General features: G+C 37.5%; 1 protein-coding gene across 3 annotated transcripts in view; it reads left to right on the plus strand.

The window, feature by feature from the left end:
- tiam2a (TIAM Rac1 associated GEF 2a) overlaps positions 1-14991 on the plus strand; it is a 232047-nt gene that overhangs the window by 152265 nt on the left and 64791 nt on the right. Inside the window, exon 22 of one of the 3 annotated variants that reach the window (XR_011886843.1) lies at positions 5327-5422. The exons of the other annotated variants lie outside the window; for them this stretch is intronic. The gene's annotated coding sequence lies outside the window, so the exon portion shown is untranslated. The remainder of the gene's footprint in view (positions 1-5326; positions 5423-14991) is intronic. 3 annotated transcript variants of the gene reach the window in all.

The following is a 14991-nucleotide window of genomic DNA, read 5'->3' on the forward strand; positions in this document are numbered from 1 at the left end:
TTACTTAGGCTGCTTCCTCCAGCAGTTTGTGCTTGATCTTCACTTTACTGATTCTCCAGGATCTCTGTTACCCATAATACTGCCTTTGACTGTCCTCATCGTCATCTTTATTTCACACTGCCATGTTGATCTCCAGACATGCAACTCCTGCAGATCTCATTTTACACACTTCAATATACACTCAGTGGCCACTTTGTTAGGTATACCTTTACATCTGCTCGTTAAAGCAAATATGTAATCAGCTAATCATGTGGCAGCCACTCAATGCATAAAAGCAAGAGGCTCAGTTGTTGTCAGACCAAATATCAGAATAGGAAAGAAATGTGATCTCATTGACTGTAGAATGATTGTTGGTTTCAGACAGGGTGGTTTGTGTACTTGAAAGCTGCTGATATTCTGGAATTTTCATGCACAGTAGTCTCTAGAGTTAACAGAAAATGGGAAAATGAAAAAATGCCTTTTTAATGAAAGGGGTTAGAGGAGAATAGCCAGGCTGGTTCAAGTGACAGTAAATTAAATAGCCATATGTTACAACAGTGGTGTGCAGAAGAGCATATCTGAACACACAAATGTCAAACTTTGAAGCGAAGGGGCCACAGCAGCTGGAGACCACCATGGGTTCCACTCCTATGCCTAATAAAGTGACCGTTGTGTTTCTCACTTCATCTTGATCTTCACTCTGCCTTTGATGTCCAGTCTTATTAATGCTGTATACTTTCTCAATCACTCAATATTACCATCTTACTCCTTGCTATTTCCATTTGGCAGTATTGTTGTTTTGTTTTCCATGTATAACCTCTGTTTTCTACTCTTTTATGACTAGTTTCTTTTCCTTTAATGTTGTGAAACATTCTGAAAACATTCAGCAGGTGAAACACTAGAAATAGAACTGATTACTTTAATATTAATGTCTGCTTACCCTCAAAAGATGGCTTTTATCTGCATTCTCAACATGGGCAAATTAAATAATTTAACTGACATAATAATAATAGGTTTATTCCTGTGTAACATTGTCTTTGGAGTATGAACATTCAACAAGAATGGGGAGAGAAAAGAAAGTACAGCTGCAGCTCTGAGTGGTTAGTTACAAATCAAGGTTTAGTAGTGTTTGTGTTTTCTATCCTTTCCTCTAGATGATACTAGTGTCATTACTTAGATAGTTGGTATAACCTTTTCAAAATGATTCAATTTAATAATTCTGCTATAAATCAGAACGGTTGTGCATGAAGGTATGTCTTATGTGACCAGCACAAATACCATCAAATTTGACGTGCTTAATTTTAATCATCATTTATGGTCACAATATCTCAAATGATAAAGTCACATATTGTGTAAATCCCACCGTAAGTTCATTGTTTCCACTTTGAGTTTTGTTTGCAAAACTTCACTAATTGTCTTGATGATCAAAATTGTGCAGGTGCAATTTCACAAAGCTTGATATCACCTTACATCATTCTTTTCCATTAATTTTCTATCATTAGTAACTTTTGGAGCAATTTTACATATAAATAGGAACTTCATTAAATTGATTTTGCCCTGGGCTTTTCCAAATAATAATGCAGAGGCCTATGCATGCTCTGAAAAATTAATACTTTTTACACATATTGCTAAGTATCCATAAGTAGTCCTGGAAGAGTATTTGTATAAAAGTAAATTCATGTTCTAACATTTCTACAGATTGTCAATTTCAGGCATTGAAAGTTTACCAGTTTGAATCACAACTAACATTTGTGTTATCACCTTCCGTTTGATAAAAGATGAAAAGAGTATCCTCGGTTAAAGGCCAACAACAAATTAAAGGAGACAGGTGTGATGAGCAAAGCTTAGTGAAAAGACAGTTATAAGAGAAATAATTAGAGCTAAGAGTGTTTGGGGAGGGATTTTGAGCTGCTGTTGATAACTTAGACATGGGACTAAATGCCCACTGAATTCCTATATAAACTCAAATGACAGAAATTGATAGTTTCATACCTTGCATGTTTGAACACAGATTATATTTAAATTTTCCCATAACCTTGAATGTTAGTGTATTTGATATCAAATGTATGTAAGAACGTACATTGCATTCCCTTGATCTGCTTCTGCCGTTTAAAATTATATTGCTAATCTGTGCCTTAGTTCCATTTCCCACTTTCAAAGATTAATATTTTAATATTTTTAAATAAAAATCTGTTGTTCTCATTCTAAATACTTCAATTAAAATTATTGCATCCCTTTTAATAATTTTAACATGCTTAACTGGATAATCTTGACACCTGAACACTCAGTATTACAAAGTTCATACACTGTGTTGCCATCATAGACTTTCAACTCCAACTATCACTGTTAAACCTGCTGTGCCAGCACCAACCCAATATATTCTAAAAGAAAAGCAGAAACTGCAAGTAATATTCAGCTAGTCAGATAACATTTGTGGATACATTTCAGATTGATGGTTGTATATCAAAAAATTTCTTAGAATCACAGTTAAACACTACACATACAAGCCCCTATGCCCAACTTTTCATGGTAACCAGGATGTCTATCTGTGCTAGTCCCATCTGCCATTGTTTGGTCTCTAACCCTTCTATCCTTTTCTAACTATTCTATCCAAAAATTGTAATTGTACCCACTGTGCAGCTTCCTCTGGTAGCTCATTCCATATACCCATCACCATCTGTATGAAAAAGTTTCCCCACAGATCCCTTTTAAGTCTTTCCCTTCTCACCTTGTTTTTGTACACTTATTTTTTTGGTATCTCCTTCCCTTGGAAAGAGACTGTGACCTTCCAATTTATCTATATCCCTCATGAATTTATATACCTCTAAGAAGTCACCCCTCAGCCCCCTAGGAAAGAAATCCCAGCTTATACAGCCTTTCATTGTAACTCGTTTTTGATGCCTTTCTCAAATTTGGTTGTCTAAAGCTGATTTCCATACTCTAAGTCAAATACATTTTCTGGAATCAGGGTGCCTTTGGATAGTTGGTATGATATTTCAGAAATTAGGGCTGGTCTTTATTTGCAGACACAAGTATTCTCCAATGGCAATTGCTCATCAAGAAAAATATACTAATACACTACTTCATATATCATTTCATGTCCTTGTGCAGTGAAATCTCTTTTAAGTGTGGTTGTGTGGGAGAAGTTATGGATACCTTGGGTAGTCCAGAGTCGGTTGAAACTCCTAGATTTGTTTTCCATTTCAGTGATGCTACATTGGCACACTATAGTCATAAATGGCAGAGTGAAATATTACCTAAATTGCTTGCAGTACTGACTTTCTATCTTTATGCAAAAGAAGCTCTATTTGGATTGGATGCTATATTATCGCCCCCTAATGGCAGAAGATTTGGCTCAAGCTTAATCTGAAGCAGGTCAATTTATTTTAACAAATGTTTACAGGAACGATTCACCATACGATAAAGGACAAATTTTGAGCATTAGATTTGAGATAGTAGTCTGCAAGTTGGAGTTCCACAACAATCTTGCTGTAGTAAACTTTCGCAGGAGTACAAAGCCAAGTTTTCTGGACACATCTTCCAAAGATAATGATTCAGCACATCATTTTCCTTCCTTCCGTCATCGACAATGGTATCCAACCACTGAACACATCTTTTCCTCCCATTACTCCCCCTGCCCCCCTCTCCCCCCCACTTTACATATGGGATCATTCTTACATGACTCCTTCGTCCGCTTGTTCCTCCCTAGTGATCTCCCTTCTGGCACTTGTAATGCAAATGTGACAAATGCTACACTTGGCCCAACACCTTCTTCCTCACCACCATTCAGGACCGCAAGCAGTCCTTTCAAGTGAGACAACACCTTACCTGCAAGTTTGTTGGAGTCATCTGTATCCAATGTTTCTGGTTTGGTTTCCTCTTTATCGGTTAGACACGACGTTGGTCGGGGGACCGCTTCAACAAGCACTTTTCACATTTCAATTCAACTTCCCATAAACAGTCCTAAGGCCTCCTCTACTGTCACAATGAGTCCACACTCGGGTTGAAGGATGATGGCACGAGCATCAATTTCTCTAGCTTCCAGTTGCTTCTCCTCCCTCCCCCTTCTCTCTCTTTCCATTTCTAGTTCTGGTTCCCATCTCAACTCATCACCTGCCAATCACCTCCCTCTGGTATCTCTCCATTTTTCCTTTCTCCTATGGTCCACTGTTCTTTCCTGTCAGATTCCTCCATCAGCCCTTCCACCCATCACCTCCCAGCTTCTTACTTCATCCTGGCTTCAATTATCACCTGCCAGCTTTTATTCCTTCTCTTACCCCCGCCCCCCCCCCCCAGACCTTCTTATTTTAGCTTCTTCCCCATTCCTTTCCAGACCTGATGAAGGGTTTTGGCCTAAAATGTTGACTGTTTATTCCCCTCCATAGATGCTGCCTGACTCACAGAATGCCTTCAGCTCAAGATTTCCAGCATCTGCTGAATCTCATGTGTTAATGATAGAGGTTAATTTTTCTTTGTAGATTCACTTGGAACCAGTTGATTTCCAAATTCTAAGTCATATATGAGAAACCATGTATATTTTTTGGAAATTAATACTTTTGCTGTAAAACACAAAGATACTCAAAATACACATTACACCCCACAAGCATTGGCAGCCAATTATTTAGGTGAGCAGCTAAATAATTGCTCAAGTTATTTCATATCATTCTTTCCTCAAAAAAATGTTATTTTATTGGCATAGCTTACAATCTTTTCAGATAGGATCATAGAACATTACCAAAACTACATCCTCCTCCACAATCCTGAACCTTGCTCTTTCCCAATACCTTGCTGTTCAAACAATGTCTCATTTACCATTTGTTATTCCTCCTATTCCACACATTTTCATAATGTAGATTGGAATACTGAACCAAACAATTATACATTAAAATCCAGTTCAGGTCAAGAGTGGAACAGAAACTTGAAATCACACTTAAAACTGAAAAGTGATGTTCTAAAAAGTGGTCATCCTATTACAGGTGGCACAATGGTACAGGCAATGAACTGTAGGCCACCAGTACCGGAGACCTGGGTCCAATCCTAATATTGGGTACTATCTACGGAGTTTGCACATTCTCCCTGTGACTGTGTAGGTTTCCTCCAAGTACTTTGGCTTCTTTACATCCAAAAGATGTGTTAGTTGGTTGGTTAAATGGCAACTGTTAATTGTCCCTAGTGTGCAGGTGAGTGGTAGAATTTGAAGAGACTTGAGAATGCAGGGAGAATAGAAATGGGGAAAACCTTAGTTTAGTGTAAATTGACGGTTGTTAGCATGAATTCAGAGGGCCAGAGGTCCTGGTATCATGCTGTATCCCTCAACAACTCTGAATCAAAATCTGTTTGGTCTCAGAATATACAGAATGAAGAATAGTAATTGTAAACAAGTATCCTGGAAACAGTGTTGGGAACCTGCATGACAAGAAGGGAAGAGGATCCATCACTAAAGGTAGTATAGAAGGTGTGGTGGGAAGAAGAGGGGATGCTGGTGCTGATTTATGAGTGAACCACAATGTGATGACCTTAAACACGATATTGTGCTGGAGGTACTAGAAATGGATAGTGGTGCACTAATATGCATTGTTAATGGTTGGAAGTTAAAAATGAAAGGAATCCTAGGGAAAAGATGAATAGGGCAGAGAACCTTGAAGATAGTACGTGGAAAGAAACTGAGGACCATTGAAGGCATTTCACAAGCATGTTAAGAAAGATCAGATAACATCCTGATCCAAAGATTTATAAAATAGTCAACCTCTTTCCTACAATTTTAATCTGCATGAATTTTGTTTGTCAAGGTAGTGAAAGGATACGGTGTCAATGCAAGCATTTGGGGGATAGCCTTTGTAGCACTCAGTGAAAGAACGCACCATTAAGTAGACGGAATGACCTACTCCTATCTTGCGTTCCACTAAATGGAAAACGCCTGCCTTTGATACCACTAGATATGTAAAGGTAATGTAACTTTCATTGCCAATATGTAAATGAATGGAACATAATCAAGAATATGGGAGGATGGTTAAGAGAGAATGTATGGGGTGGTGGGGTCTTTGCTATGCTGACTGCCTTACTAAGGCTGCAAGCAGTGTAGCTATTCATAGAGAGGAGGCTGGTTTCCAGGACGTACTAGCGTTGGGAAGAGTCCAGACGAGGTTTATGAGAATGAGCTATGGAATTAAAGGGTTAACTTTGACTCTTGGACTTTAGAAGAATTGGGGGGTGGGGGAATCTCATTGAAACGTATTGAATACTGAAAGGACTAGATCGAGTGGATGTGGAGAGAATGTTTCCTTTAGTAAAGGAGTCTAGGACCTGAGGGCATAGTTTCAGAACAGAATCGAGATGTGGAGGAATTTTTTTAACCAGAGGATGGTGAATATGTGGAATTCATTGCTACAGACAGCTCTGCAGGCCAAGTCACCGGGTATATTTAAAGTGGAGATTGATGGGTCCTTGATAAATAAGGGTATCAGAGGTTACAGGGAAAAGGCAAGAGAATGGGTTTGAGAGGGATAATAAATCAGCCATGATAGAATAGCAAGTAGATTCAATGAATCAAATGGCCTAATTCTGCTCCTGTGTCTTAAACAAAGTCACTAAAATGATGGAGCTAATTGTATAAGCAGGGCAGCTTTACTAATTGGTTTAATTTACTAAACAAATAATGTATTAAACCTAACAGTAAAAAGTAATTTCACACTGTTGAAAATTAAGGTCAATTTCGAAGTAAAGATAATTGAAATAACTTCAATTAATGATTATCTTTAGTAGTAATTCATTGTTTCGTTTAGTATTTCTAATTTGTTGTTGAGGTTAGCGTGTCCAAGTTAGTATGCTGTGCTGCTTTTGCTGACATAAATGAGAAGTGTTAGTTCTGTTGTGTCCTATCATTTGCATTCTTAATCTTTAATTTGAGTGTTTATGAAAAGTTCTAGTGAAACATGAGTGCCTAATGAAATTAGAATGCATCAAGTAGTATTTTTTTACATATTTCTTTTGCCAGGGATATGAGGAATCAAGAGGGCCACCTTATTTTTGTGTCGTTGACATTCAGGCTCCAAGCAGGGTTTAAACATTTGCTGCTAAATAACTTAACTATTCCAGTAAAATTGTGGTATCATGATTCAAAGTGTCATAATATTTTCACACTACTGTTCTTCAGGATATTTGTGAAAAATCTAGCACAGCGTCTTCTCAGGTTTTACTGTGTTTATTGGTAGCTATCGACAGAGTGCAAGCAACTGAATAAAAATAATTCAGTTGCTGCATTGTTTACATAAAAGTAGCTCATTATGCTTGTGTTTTGTAGATTTCAGAGCTTTTCTTAACACCACCATCTTGTAATATTTACAACTTTGAGAGTCATTTTAAAACTTAGTCAATTATGCTCTTGTTCTTCATTCTCCCCCCGTTTTTATTTTACTTATTGTCCTCGGTACTCTGACTCCTAAAACACTAAAGTTACCAGTTCTCAAAGAAGTGATCATCTGGTCCCAAACTATGCATCAAATAGAAATACTCTTATCTTCTGAAGAGGGTAATTATTTCTCATTGATTAGTGGAGGGTGTTGGTCAATGCATGATGCAATTGTGATAGTATTGTTACATTTTAACATTTTTAATATTTTTGTGATTAATCTCTCTCCTGTTAGTTTTACTTAATACAACTAGCAAAACATTTGATATGAGACTTTAAGAAAAATGGGTTTGAGCACAGTGTCGCACAATTTTCCGGTGAATTGGTTACCAATAAATTGGGTTTAATATTCACCTCCAGTGCATTTATAATCAGATGTTTTGTACGGAGTGAGAATTTTCTCCTAAAAGAAGTCCAGTGTGCTACCAATGAGGAAATGTTTGCTGGTAACCTACATGGTAACAAAACCAAGTGGTGCCATATGCTGGAGAATCAGCAAGTGTGGGTATTGCTGCTGACTTCCTCATTCCAATTGTTCTGCCACTGAACAGGAAACTAAATATGAGGAATGAATTGCGTAAAAGTTTGCCATAAAGCAACATCCCAAATTAATTGCTTCTCCAATGAAACATTTGAGTAAAGATCGTATCCAACATTGAGTAATTGTGTGACATTATAGGCACAGGAGAGAGAACAGTGAAAGCTCTACAATATTTGTAAAATTCTGTACAGCAGATCCATCCATGTGATTGGCAGGCATTATTAATTTTGAAAGTTGAACACAAGTATAAATGAGAATTCAAAGAGTTTGTAAATTCTGGTAGTACCCTTAATTAGGATTGATTTTTTAATATATTTACATTTAAAACTAATTACATAATATAAAAGAATTATATAGATGGCACATTAATCTGAACTGTTCGCCATAGGTTAGTTCTATCGCCACCATTAGCAGTGTGTGACTGACAGAACTTTATTTTAGCATTACAAAGTTCAAAATGCTTTTTTTTTTCCAAAATACCAGCCAAATTTAGATTTCAGTATCTTTAACCATACAAGTAGACTTAAGACAATGTCATTTAACTACCAGACACTGAAATTCCTATCACAGCACTGCTATGTAAGTGTTTAACAATATGTAATTGTTTATCATTAATTAGAACTGACTCTGTTACTGTTGACTTATATTTATAATATTTACAATAGTGTTAAATTTCTGTAAAGCAAAATGTATTATAGCATTGGAGTTTTATTAATAAAATATTGCTCTCAATTATTGTTTGTAGACTTTAATACACATTCAGGAACTTAAAAGCAATCCGGTTTTTTCCAGCAATACAACATTTGTGGGTTAGAACATAGTGAGCAATTGGAAATTGGGTACAAGTTGTTAACATGGATAAATTGAAATGCTCAAAAACAGTTCAGCTTTATACTGTCAATATTTGTATTGAGAAAGCATTCTGTAATTCTTATAATCGGTGTGTATGTTGGAGTGGATGTTGCTGTCCATATTTAATGTAAGAACTAAGAAATACATACCATATGAAATTTAGAGATTGAATATCTAAGATATGCTCTAAACCATGAAGCCCTACCCTTACACTTGCTAACATTTCTCACTGGTGTATTTCATTCATTGAGTATTTGCCAGAGCTTGTTTCCCAGTCATTCCCTTGCTTGCAAATTAAGGCCCTAAACTCAGAAATTCTGTCCCTAATCTTCCCAGCATTTAAGGCATTACAAAACATGGACAATACTTCAGTTCACCTGCAATTTTACTTCCTATATGGGAAATTTTGTTTGATAATGTGTCAATGAATTACCTTGGGACATTTTCTATGTTAAGCATATATGTAAAAACAAATGATTGCTTCTGTTCATGTAAATAAATACTAGGTCAGAGCATTTGAGATCTGTTAATATCAGTATCTGGCAATGGGTACTAATTTATGGGAACACAGAATTAATTTTTTGTTTTACTTGGACCTACAAAGTGAATCTTTGATATTCACAAAGAAAACTAGGACAATCCAGCATACTGAAAATGGGTCAATCCCTATCTGAGTATATAAATTATTATTACTAACATAGGGGAAAAAGTATACAACCTGGAGTGGAAGTGTAGAGAACTTGCAGAGCTTGGAGCCCTTGTGGGGAAAAATTGGTCCTATGAAAATACAGCTGGGATAATATAAAGAATAACTGTCAAAAAATTGTCAAATGATATTATAAAGTAAAATGTTTTTACAGGAAACATTTAATAATAGGTCTTTCAAGATTGCCCTCTGAGAATACTGCACAGATTAGGTTCCACATTCATCAAACTAACGTAGAACTGGGAACAGGATGGAGGGAGGGGGGAGAAATACAAAAACAAAATAACTTTTTGGGATTGATTGTGTAACTGAAAACATGTTGGCACATCTCTAGTGTACCACTGTACAACCTTTTGGTGTATTTTCTCTGAAAATACAATTTCATTAATATTGCTAGTTTCTTTCTTCAGATAGTTATGACAGTCTGGGGCTTACTGTCAAAAGATGATGAAGATAGATTCAACATTAACTTTCAAAAGGGGAATCCATTGTGAAATGCACAAAGCTCTGGGGAGTTGGATAGTTGGCACAGGTACAAATGGCCTCTTTCGGAGCTGAAGCATTTTATGACTCATTCTGACCACCTGATTTTTTTTTTGTAGTGGTGCTGAGAATGTCAACACCACTACAGTAAAGAAATTGAAAGTAAATCAACAAGGCTCTAAAATGAATGTCTAATACAACCAAAAACCTGTATAAAAGGGCAAGTGTTTAGATTTTACAATGTGCAGGCCAGGACCTACAAAGACTCATTAATGAACAACAGTTCCAATTCCATAGTGCAGATCAAGCTTTCACTGAAAGTCGAAGGAACAACTGACATAACTTTAGACACATTTAAGTTGCATTGCATCTCCTTTTGGCATGTTGCAGGAATTATTTGGATAGAATTTAATTTATTATTTATAATACATGACATGAAATTTGTTCATTTATAGCAACAGTTCAATGTGAAGCATAAAATTGCTATAGATTACAAAATAATTAGTACAAAAAAGGAATAATGAGCTGTTCAAAAATATAATGATGGAGAGGAAGAAGTTTCTGAATCATTAAGTATATAGGTCTTCAGGCTCTTATACCACCTTGCTGATTGAGGGCCTATTCAATATAGTTAGGGTCCTTAATGCTTAATGGGTCGTTACTGCCTCTTGAAGATGCCTGTGATGGACTAGCTTAAACTACAACCCTGTTCAGCTTTTTGTGATCCTGTGCACTGGAGCCTCCATACCCAAGTTGTGAGAAAGCAACCAGTCAGAATGCTCACCATATATAGCAATTTGCAAAAGTCTTTGGTGACATACCAAATCTCGAAGTTCAAAATAATTTTGCTATCAAAGTGTATATATGTTACTATATACTACCTTGAGATTCATATTCTTGCAGGAATTTAAAGGAAAAATACAAATATAATTTTAGAATTTTGCAAAAACCTACATAAACAGACGACTGATAAACAACCAATGGGCAAAAGAAGACAAACTACAAATGAAAATAATACTGCACACACAAGTTGCAAGGAGTCCTAGAATATAAGTCTGTAGGTTGTAGAATTAGTTCAGAGTGATGGTGAATGAAGTTATCCATGCTAGATCAGAAGCCTGATAGTTGAAAGTTAATAACTTCCTGAACCTGGTGGTGTGGCTTCTGTAGCTCCTGCCCACTGATAGTAGCGAGAGGAAGGTTGATGCTTTCTTGTGGTAGTGCTCCATGTAAACGTACTCAGTGGTGGGAAGAGCTTTGCCTGTGATGGGCCGGGCTGAATCCACCATTTTCTGTAGCCTTTTCATGGTGCGGCATTCTAGTGTCAGCAGTCAGGGTTTAATTCCTGCTGCTGTCAGTAAGGGTCTGTACGTTCTCCCTGTGGCAGCATGGGTTCTGCCGGGTGCTTCAGTTTTCTCGCACATTTCAAAAGGCAAAAGAATTAGCATGGGCATGCTATGTAGATGCCGGAATATCACGACACTTGCGGACTGCCGCAGCACATCCTCTGATTATGTTGGTCACTGTCACAAATGACGCTTTTTACTGGGCTTTGATGTACATATGCCAAAGAAAGCTAATCTTTATCTCTTTTCCTTTCCTGGGTATTGGTGTTTCTAATGATGCAATAGTGAGGATACTCTCTACTGAGCATCTACAGAAGTTTGTCAAACTTTATGGTGACATGCTGGATCTATGCAAACTTCTTTTTAAAAAAAAAAATAGAGGTGCTGCCGTGCCTTCTTTGTGATTACATTTTTGTGTGAGTCCCAGGACATAATTCTCTAAATGCTAACACCGTGGAATTGAAAACTACTGAGCCCTTCCACTTCCGTTTGCTTCCTGTAATCAATAATTAGCTTTTGTTAACGTTCAATGAGAGGTTGTTGAGGCACCACTGAACCAGATTTTCAATCTCCCTCCTATAAGCCGATTCTTCCCCACCTTTGATTTGGTCAGTAGTAGTGCTACAGGCATTCCTGCCAGACTATTGGTACCTGACACAGCAGCTTCTGAACTCTTATCATTCTTCTTTTAGTTGTTGGTCTCCTGAAATCAGGATCTCTGTTCTCCCCATAGCTCACCATGCTTAAATTCCCTGATTGTCTACATGATTCACCTGGTTACATTCAATCTCAGTTCTCCAGATTATCACTGTTGAAAATTTGTGTCCACTGACACTGTATGCTCAACAGAAGCATAAGTAGAGCAAGATGGAAGTAATTTGTTTATGGGATTGTTACAAGCATCCGTTAGTCTTGGGAGACCATGGATCTGCGCCTGGAAAGTCTTCACTCTCCAGGGCGCAGGCCTGGGCAAGGTTGTATAGAAGACCAGCAGTTGCCCATGCTGCAAGTCTCTCCTCTCCGCGACACCAACGTTGTCCAAGGGAAGGGCAAGGGCCAATATAGCTTGGCACCAGTGTCGTCGCAGAGCACTGTGTGGTTAAGTGCCTTGCTCAAGGACACAACACGCAGCCTCGGCTGGGCTCGAACTCACGACCTTCAGGTCGCTAGTTGAATGCCTTAACCACCTGGCCACGTGCCCACGCTCATGGGATTGTACAAAAGCTGAAATGCATATGATTAAGGGGATCATATTTGATAATGGGTTAATGTTAACTCAAACTGATTTTTTAAGATACTGTTCATCTTAAGTTTTGCCATGATGCAGAAATGCCCCAAACGTTGCACTGATAAAGCTGACAGAAGCAGCGATGCCATTTATAGAGTGATAGAAAGGTAGGCCCATCTAATCTGTGCCAGACCATTTAAATTACCTACTGCCGTTGACCTGCACCTGGACCATAGCCCTCCATACCCCTCCCATCCATTTACCTATCCAAACTTCTTTTAAACGTTAAAATCGAGCTCACATGCACTACTTGCACTGGCAGCTCATTCCACACTCTCACAACCGTCTGAGTGAAAAAGTTTTTTCTTATGTTCCCTTTAAATATTTCCCCTGTCATCCTTAACCCGTAACCTCTAGTTGCAGTCACACCCAACCTCAGTGGAAAAAGCCTGCTTATATTTACTCTATGCATACCCGTCATAATTTTGGATATCGCTATCAAATCTCTCAATATTCTACATTACAAGGAATAAAGTCCTAACCTTTTTAATCTCCCTATAATTCAGAGCCTCAAGTCCCAGTAACATCCTTGTAAATTTTCCCTCTACTCTTCCAATGTTATTTACATCTTTCCTGTAGGTAGGTAACCAAAACTGCACACAATACTTAAAATTAGGCCTCACTAACACCTTGTACAATTTCAACATAATGTCCCATCTTCTGCCCTCATTATATTGATCTATGAAAGCCAATGTGCCAAGAGCTATTTTTAAAACCTTTCTGTTGAGGCTCATGATCCTTGGAGATGTGCATCAGGTCATTGCCTTTACTCTTAATTTCTGTTTTTTTCTTTCTGTAAACATGGTGAAACATGATGACTGGATGAAAGGTGTGTATCTATGAAAGAGTTGTCTATATCAGTCATATGCAATATTTCTGAGACCTAAATTAATAATGCAGAGAACCCAAGTTCAAGTTCCGTCATTGCTGTCTGAGATTGAATATTTTATTTCCAAATATTTAAATTAAATACCCATGAAAATTATTAAACCATCACTGATTTACAAATGTCCTTCAGGAAAGGAAACCTGCTATGATTAACTGACCTGACTTGTATTCAATCTTATTGCCCTCTGATATGATCTAGTAAGCCAAACGGAATCATCACCTTTCAGTGAACAAGGCTTGAGTTTTAGGTTCCAACCTTGGCAAAGCACATTCCTGAGGATTAGTTTGTGATATGCTATATTTAGTTTATTTTGAAATCAGGATTTCTTTCATATCAATCTTTAAATTAGAAATACCTGTCAGAGTAATATAACAGTTACAGTATGTTGCCATCTAATATCTTCTGTACTTTGTTATGTGCACAATCTTAAGGAATTAGTTTGACTAGAACTTACACCGAAATGTCAAATCATTTTCCAGAGGAAACATAGCGAATTTTAAACATAGAACAGTACAGCAATGAGCAGGTAATTCAATTTACCGTATGCTAATTTTGATGCCAATTTATACTAATTGTCCTCACTGTGTAATATGCATATCTATCCATTCTCTATATATTTATCTGTCTATCTAAAACCTTCTTAATCCCACCAAACTGACCGCTTCTTCTACTATCCCTGATAACCCTTTCCAAGCATCCATCACTCCCTGCATTTTAAAAAGACTTGTCCTTCATGTCACCCTTAAACTTGTCCCCTCTAATCTTAAAAGCATGTTCTCTGGTATTTGATATTTCTACCCTTAAGAAAGATTCTACCCTATCTATACCTCTCATAATTTTAAAAACCTCTGAGGACTCCCCTCAGGAACTGGCACTCTATGGAGAACAACCCAAGTATGTCCATCCTTTCCTTATAGCTTATACCCTCTAATCCAAACAGTATCGGGAGAAATTTCTTCTGTATCCTTTCCACATTCTTCATGTCCTTAATATGGGTGACCAGAATTACATCCAATACACTAAATGTGGTCTTAGGAAAGTTTAGATATCCACAGCATGACTTCCTTACACTTGTGTTTAACACACCTGCCAATAAAGACAAGCATGCTATCTATATGCCGTCTTTACCACCTTAGCCAAATATTTAATACAAATACATCAGCTTATGGTTTTCTCAATTTGCTTCTAACACTGTCTCACTTGGTGATTTGGAGTGATGTGCTACATCACTTGCAATGCAAAGCTGAACACAGATGTAAAATGAGTAAGTAACAATACTGACGGAATATCTTCCAATAGGATAACTTGTCAGTTTCTCAGCTCATGAATATGCTTAGTGGCCACTGTACCACAGTATTTGATACCTCCTGTACCTCATAAAGTGGTCATTGATTGTATGTTTCTGGTCTTCTGCTGCTGCAACCTATCCACTTTGAGATTCGACACGTTGTGCATTCAGAGATGCTCTTCTGCGCACCACTGTTGTAACATGTTTTTCT

This window comes from Mobula birostris, chromosome 8, assembly GCF_030028105.1.
Source record: "Mobula birostris isolate sMobBir1 chromosome 8, sMobBir1.hap1, whole genome shotgun sequence".
NCBI classification, from domain to species: Eukaryota; Metazoa; Chordata; class Chondrichthyes; order Myliobatiformes; family Myliobatidae; genus Mobula; species Mobula birostris.